Source organism: Microtus ochrogaster, assembly GCF_000317375.1.
Source record: "Microtus ochrogaster isolate Prairie Vole_2 chromosome 14 unlocalized genomic scaffold, MicOch1.0 chr14_random_2, whole genome shotgun sequence".
NCBI lineage: Eukaryota > Metazoa > Chordata > Mammalia > Rodentia > Cricetidae > Microtus > Microtus ochrogaster.
The window spans coordinates 1,895,842-1,903,838 of record NW_004949097.1 but is presented as its reverse complement, the minus strand read 5'-3'; the positions used below and the strand labels follow the sequence as shown (position 1 = coordinate 1,903,838).

At 45.7% G+C, this 7,997-nt stretch overlaps 1 non-coding gene across 1 annotated transcript; it reads right to left on the bottom strand.

The window, feature by feature from the left end:
• Nucleotides 1-5,164: 5,164 nt before the first annotated feature.
• LOC113458008 lies at nucleotides 5,165-5,297 on the bottom strand. The gene has a single exon (XR_003378458.1). It is a non-coding gene; the product is annotated as a small nucleolar RNA SNORA51 (small nucleolar RNA).
• Between the last annotated feature and the right edge of the window lie 2,700 nt (nucleotides 5,298-7,997).

Sequence of the window (7,997 nt, the reverse complement as noted above, 5' to 3'; positions counted from 1 at the left end):
TACAGCAAGCGCTTTACCAACAGAGACATCTCCCCAGACCATATTTGTTGTCTTGTAATGACCGTCTCTGCTGCCCTGATCCAATCCGTCCTACACAACATCATCCGTCCTCTTCAAACGGCGCCGTTACTATTGCTCCCATGCACCAAATCTCCATACATTTTCCATAGCTTGCAGAATGATGTTCAGAATCCTGAGCCTGAACCTCAGAGGCCTTCCCAGTGACTCTGAAAGCCGCTGTGGAAACGATGAACTATCCTGCTCCAACAGCTGGGGCACTTTTCATCCAGCTGTCTCTCCCTGTCTTCTCTAACCCAAGCACAATTTTTAGAGCTCATAGCTGACACTCAGTGGTTAATGTCTCCCAAGTGGTCCTCACTGTTCCCCAGCCTGTGGACACCTGAGCAGGGCTCCACAGTGTCTGTCACAACAGGCCACTGAGTTGAAGCCAAGCACACTTCACAATGATTCTGAGTACCACAAACACAAGTTTCTTCCAGAATTGCTTTGGAGTGTTTATCAAGTATCCCCGGTTGCTTTCTCAGCAGAAGGCTTGGGAAGATTTTGATGTACACACAGCACGTCTAGTCTCTCCTCACCAGCTCTTATTTCTTCTAAAATTAAAAAAATATATATTTTTTCATTACGTATGTGTGTGACTGTCTTGGTGGCATGTATATGTGCTCGACATGCATAGGGTGCATGTGGAAACCAGAGAGCATTGGGTCTCAGAACTGAAGTAACAGAGTCATGAGTCTACACATAGATTCTGGGGAATGAGCGCAGGCCTGCTGTAAGAGCACCAAGTGTTTTTAGCCATTGAGCAATTATTTTTTTTTTTTACATTTTTCTCTGTCTCCCCCCCTTTCTCTCCCCTCCCCTTCAGCCCTCTCCCATGGTTCACATGCTCCCAATTTACTCAGGAGATCCTATCTTTTTCTACTTCCCATGTAGATTAGATCCATGTATATCTCTCTTAGGGTCCTCATTGTTGACTAGGTTCTCTAAGATTGTGATTTGTAGGCTAGTTTTCTTTGCTTTATGTTTAAAAACCACTTATGAGTGAGTACATGTGATAATTGTCTTTCTGGGTCTGGGATACCTCACTCAATATGATGTTTTCTAGCTCCATCCATTTGCCTGCAAATTTCAAGATGTTATTATTTTTTCTGCTGTGTAGTACTCCATTGTGTAAATGAACCACATTTTCCTTATCCATTCTTCAGTCGAGGAACATTTAGGTTGTTTCCAGGTTCTGGTTATGTCAATCAATGCTGCTATGAACATAGTTGAGCACATGTCCTTGTTGCACGATTGAGCATCCTTTGGAGATAAACCCAAAAGTGGTCTTGCTGGGTCTTGAGGAAGGTTGTTTCCTAATTTTATGAGAAATTGTCACAGTAATATCCAAAGGCTTGCACTCCAACCAGCAATGTAAAAGTGTTCCCTTCTTCACCCCACAATCTCTCCAGCATAAGTTGTCATCAGTGGTTTTGATCTTGGCCATTCTTACAGGTGTAAGATGGAATCTCAGAGTTGTTTTGCTTTGCATTTCTCTGATGACTAAGGATGTTGAACATTTCCTTAAGTGCCTTTCAGCCATTTTAGATTCCTCTGTTGAGAGTTCTCTGCTTAGGTCTGTACTCCATTTTTTATTGGATTATTTGTTCTTTTGATGACCAATTTCGTGAGTTATTTGTATATTTTGGAGCTCAGACCTCTGTCTGATATGGGGTTAGTGAAGATCTTTTCCCATTTTGAAGGCTACTATTTTGTCTTGTTGATTGTGTCCTTTGCTTTACAGAAGCTTTTCAGTTTCAGGAGGTCCCATTTATTAATTGCTTCTCTCAGCATCTGTTGAGCAATTATTATAACCTCCAGCTCGTCGGTTTCCTTATTTAAACTTCTTTTTAAACCTTGAGATTATAAGTAGCTCAATTCCCCCTTCCCTCTCCTCAATACAAACCTTTCCATATGCTTTTTCTCGTTCTCCTTCAAAGCTCATAGCCTTTCTCATTAGTTGTTGTTATGTGTGTGCATATATGTGTGTGTGTGTGTGTGTGTGTGTGTGTGTGTGTGTGTGCGCGTGCATCTATATTTTTTAATAAAACCTGCTCAGTCTGTATAACGCTACTTGTAAGTATGTTTTCAGGGCCAACCATTTGGCATTGGATAAGCAGTTAGTATGCCCTTCCCTGAGAAAGGTTATTCCTCCAAACCTCAACATTCTTAGTTTCCCACAGCTCTTTGGCTTTTGATTTCAGGTAGTCTGGTCCATTGGTTCTCTACCTAAAGTACTCATCACTAAGTACACTGGTCACATCCCAAAGTCTCTAGTTTCAGAAGCAAGCATCCCCTACCCCATAATGGAGCAGCAGCTTCGACACAGACCTTACGCAAGGTCCATGCACTGTGCTAAGTACTTTTTCAGTTTTTATAGGAATCTTGTGAGGTGGGGACTGTCATTATTCATCTCCAGTTTACACATGGGGACACCAAAGCACGGGTCGCCGAAGTGACTCTGCCAAGATCACAAAGCCCTCTGCCAGGAATGGAAAACCAGAGCACACTATGCTACTCAGAGTGCTGGCATCAGCTGTTCTTCCTCCGGGGAACAGGAGGCTATGCATTTGTGGTTGATTATTCCCAAGAAAACATTTGACAACTTCTTGGCATTACCAATTTATTATTTTAAAGAGAAACAAACTCGAAGACTGTGTGTGACGGGAGCCCCCAGAAGACAGCCAATTAACTAAGAGTGAAGTTGAAGTAGGCAGGAACTGAGCCCCCTGCATCGTATCAGAGACACTGCCCTGCTAGAGACTTTTTAACTCATCGGCCTACAAAGATCTGGACAGAGCCTGGTTTGCTGCAGGGGCCTCTGGGCGCTTTCCAGGGTTCTCCCTGTGTTTCTCTAGGTACAGAGTCCATGCACTAAAGAATGGCTGCTCGCCGACCTCACCAAGGTCCCATAGCTCCCGCCCCTCCTGTCCATTAATATTGGCCGGATTGAAATCGTGAAAAAGCTCGGATGAATGAAGAAGGTTTAATTTTAAAATGTTCCTCCTCTGTCCACAGGAGCCTCTTTCCCCTCCATCTGTCAAATGTACCCGCAGCTGAATTTTCAATGGATGCTAATGAGAGAATGTGCTATTCTTCCCGGGTGTCGTTATGCTTCCAGGATGACTGTGGCTTTGGAAGAGAAATCGGCACCAATGCTGAAGAGCTTAGGTACCTGGGCCAAGTTGAAAAGTTGGTTTGCAATTGTCTAGGCCGGAGGGAGCCATTGCGGATTCAGCACAGAAGACTAACATGGGACCCACTTTCGGAAATCAATCTGGCAGTGATAGATAGACCAACGTGGAATGGAGAAAGAACAGTTGGTCGGGGTGCGGCACTGTGAAGCCAAGGGCTTGGAAGTGCCGGTGCAGAAGGTGTGGCTTCATCAGCACAGGCCACCCTTACTGTCAAAACGCCGGTCAGAGAGCACTCTCACCAATGATGGATTTGGACTGGGGGTCAGAACTCAAAATCCGAGTCCACCCTGGACTGCTTTTGTCTTCAGAAACCACATTAAGAAAATCTTTCATACACCTGTCATGCCCACACAAGGGACCTCCGTGGAGCACTAAATCTCCCTATTCAGACATGAACATCTGGGCAAGCAACCCCACTCCGTAGCATCGGCAGTGCTGGCTCACCTTTCTTTCTGGCGTTGTGGCTGTGGACCCAGGCACAGTTTCCTGTAGGAGAATCCTTTAACTGCTGCCCCACCCCTGCCCTGCTTTGACTCCGCCCTCTCCTTGGTCATTTTGTCCATGGTAGTGTTTCAAATAGCTGAAGTAGCACGTCTCGGCTATGTCTCCCCACAAAATTCCTGACACAATCACAGTCTAGGGGGCAAGTCACTGGGAGTCTTGGCCTTGGGAAGGTGAATTTCCTGGTCTCTTATCGTGTCTTGCTGTGAGTTGCAAACCCACAATCCTGCCTGAGAAAAAAAAGCAAATCATGCTAATGATACAAACACAAAAAAAAAATACCCAGGCCTAGAATGTCTGAGTCTGGACTCCTGTGATCACACTGTTCTTCCTGGCCAAACCAGGGTGAGGAGAATTCAAATCTTTGTAGGTTGCTTCTACTCAATACTGATGTCAAATGCAGGAAATGGCACAAGGGGTAGCTGAGAAAACCTGAGTTTTTAGTGATTCAGGAGCAAATTGCTAGTTCACGCTTTAGACTGTAACCTCTCTCCATCCGTTATCCCAGGGAGACCAAGTTGTCTTCTGAAGCTCTCCCTTAGCCAACTGCTGACCCTGGACGGCTCTGTGGGCCTCTCTTTCTTCCTTCGTGCTTCCCCTCTGTTCCCTTTTTGTTTGGTTGCTGTATCACGCTTCTATCTCTTAAATTCCTGCCTTCCACCAACACCCAAGCGTATGTTCTTTGTGGAGGGCTCTCTAGCTCAGCAAAGGGCAGGTCACCAGCTGTGACCTGCAGGACTTTGAGGCAACACCCTGGACGATGTCCTACACTGATGGTTTTTTCACTTGAAAGCCTGCCAGAATCACTTGTTAGCAGACTAGTAAACTCCAGGCTGGCCACTTGTGATGCAAAAGGTCTGAGTGGCTCCTTCTACGTCAGGTGCACGGTGATAACCAACACTGTGTCTATCACCAGTGTGGTCCAGGCACCACTTACTGAGAATCAAGCTAAAAATTTCTCCTCTACTCCCTCACGCAGCAACTAACTAACCAGGCCTCATTAACTTCTGCCTCCAGAATGCTTGGTGGTCTTGCCACAAGCTCCCTAGCTCTATGCCTTCCATGGATCTGCCTCTGGGCTTGTCTTTTTGCTGTTCGCTGCTGGTGAAATAGTCTGTTTGAAATGCAGGTCAGACCCAGCAGCGGTTCCTACAGTATCAGTAGAACAGAGCTTAGCTGCTTCAGCATACAAGGCCATGGCCACTTCAACATGAAGAGCCAAGACTCGTCACTCTCTCCCGCTCCATGCTCCTTTCCCAACATTTCCTATAATGAAGAGCCAGGACACCCCAGCACACGCCTGAAGCTTCTGGTTTTCTTCAATGCTGTCACCTTCTCTTTTACTTTCCATTGGTTTAAAAAAAATAGCATATGACATTTCTTTTTTTTTTTTTTTCTTCCTCTTTCCATGTCTCCCCATTCACAATACAGACCAAGCACAGTGGCCTGGGCTGAGGTGTACATGGGGTGGCTTTATTATACCTCCTCTTTCTATACAGCCAGTGTAAGAACACAGCCTGTGGTAAGCACAAGGAGGCCAGCATATGACATTTCATTATGACATTTCCATATATTGTCTTTGTTGATGCTTTCTCAAAACCCCACCCCTCATTCCTCAACCTAAGTCCTCCTGGCCCTCCTCTCTCCAGTGACTTCCTCTGCTTTCGTGAAACACAAATTCTCTTTCTCACTCACTCTACCCATTTTCGACATCCTTATCAATCAGGGAAGCACAAACCCAAACTGCCCTGAGGGTTCATCCCACCCTAATCAGACACACTGCCATCAGGTAACAGCAAATGCCGCCGCTGAGGGTGTGGGAACACAGGGACCTTTGCACACTGCTACTGCGGGTACAAACTGGTGCAGCCGCTATGGACGTCAGTGTAAAATGGATCTGGCCTATGAACCAGATACGCCATTCCTGGTGGACATCCATGAGCACATTAGGGTGAAACTGTCTGCTTCATGACTTTACATGGCAGGATCATTTCTGGAGTTTTAGCCCAGCAGTTACCTCAGTGAATACTTGTGGAAGAGAGTCTCATTCGCAAAAGCCCTTCTCTCTCTCATCGGGCCTGCCCTCCCCATCCCTATTGCCCGCTTGACCTTCATAAAGGAAATCAAAGCCTTCCAGTGGGCCCACTGTAACAGAGCCCCAACCCGTCAAGTGACTTCTCAGTCACTGTAGGAACCTGGTTACCTTTTCTCATGCATCCTTAATAAGAAAGGCTCTGTTTTGCACAGAAACAGCCTTTCTCCTGAAGAAGCTTGGGGAACTTTCGGCTGAGGCTCTGAGAGCTTAAGGGGAACACCTGGTGTCAAGGGGAGGCAGAAAGAGATTAGGCTGGCACAGTTCACGGCCCAGGTCAACTCAAACTCATCTCCTTGGCTGTGTTTCTGAGTCGCCACAGGCGCAGGAACGGGTCATCAGTGACACAGAATTTCTACTATTTCCAGCAAACCCTGGATAGCGCGCCCCAGTTCACAAGCTCCTGACCTCAGAGAAAATGAGGAGAGAAATCAGGCCCAATCCTCAATGACAAAGTATTTTCTTTCTTCTTCCGTTAAGCTTCTAGTTCTTTCCTGTTTTAGCTTTCTGGGTGGGAAATTGCGCTCTCAGAGGAAGAGGCTCATGGCTCCTTCGTTTCATGCCATGTATTAATAGAGGAAATGTTTTTTCTGATAAAATGCTAATGGGAGAAATTGGTAAGATTGATTGGAGGCAAATGTGATGTCTGGAATTAAAGTTTTTAAATAGTAGAGAGAAATACATTTTAAAAATGAAACAGCCACCAGTGATTCACGGAATTATTTTATGTCCTTAATATACACTGTGCCTCATCTCCTATAGGCATAGGCAAATGTGTAAAGTTCACATATTAAATAATAGATGGGGAGAAGACGCATTTTAGGTATACAAACTGTTATTGTCTTCATTATTGTTATTGCAAACTTGAGCGGCCTTTACCGGAATTTCATTATTTGCTTGGAGAAGTCTGCTGAGCTTGGCAATTTTCCACCATCGGTATGAACTCCTCCATGTCAGGCAGCAGGGGCTGGAGCTGGGAGAAGGAGAGGAATGCAGACAATTGCTTAGGAGAGAGGTCTGTTTACTCTTCAGGGCTTCAGGTCCGTCCTGCGTGTTGAATCTTTTGGCCATTAATTGCCTGAGCCACCTGTCCTGGGCCTCCGTCCCTGAGACGTGGTCGCTGCTTTCTCTTGGACTTGGGAGGTCCTGGGAGGATGATGAGAGGCCAGAGCTCTTGCCAGCAGGTACTGCTGTGATCGATGCACGTCAGCAATCGTGGACTTCAGCTCTGTGTTCGCACAGCCTTACCAAGAAGTGATTGACTGGTCGCTGGCCTTGAAATGTCGACAGAGTCTCAATTAAAGTGTGAGAGAATGGACTGCTTTCTTACTGCAGCAAGACGTTTCTCCCGCTATTTCCAGTGTGGGCTATTTAAGCAACAGAGAGGAAAGGAGAAAAAAAACCGAATCGCTTGTGACCAGTGCTGTTTGGTGCCCTGTAGAGTTACCTTTAATTTCTGGTTTCCACGCTGGTGCTTTCAGAACACACCGAGCAAAGCCTCTGTGGTGAGCTACACTTCCAGCCCTTTCCCTTCTTCACGTCAAGCCTGGAGTGAGTCTTGGTCTCTGGTCATCCCACCTTCCAGTTCTGCATGTGCCAATAGGAAAGATAAAATGTCCAGACCAGTGTTTGTTACCATCTGGTTTAGAAAACCACCCAGACCACCAAGGAGCCTACACCAGCAGCACGTGGGGTATTCCTAAGGGTTTCTAAATGATGAGGGTCGACACTGATGCCAACTCAGAGGGGCAACTGAAACATTTGGGCTGACCTAGTTGGATTCTGGCAGCTGTGACCATTCCAAAGACAACAAAGGGATATTAAAAAAAAATAATGAATCCAATTAGGAAGTTTTACTTTCTAATTCAAATTTTTATTAACTTCATTAGCTCTAAAGTTTTTCTTCTTTCCTTTGAAATTAATGCTGCTGAGTTGAAAGACCTTAATTAGGGTTTTCTGTGCATAAAGACACCTGACTGTCACGACACCAAATGATGTGGGAATGATTTCTTATTAATAAAGAAACTGCCTAGGCCCATTTCATAGGCCAACCCTTAGGTAGGCGGAGAAAACAGAACAGGATGCTGGGAGAAAGAAGCTGAGTCAGTGAGTCGCCATGGTTCTCCCACGCCAGGCAGATGCAGGTT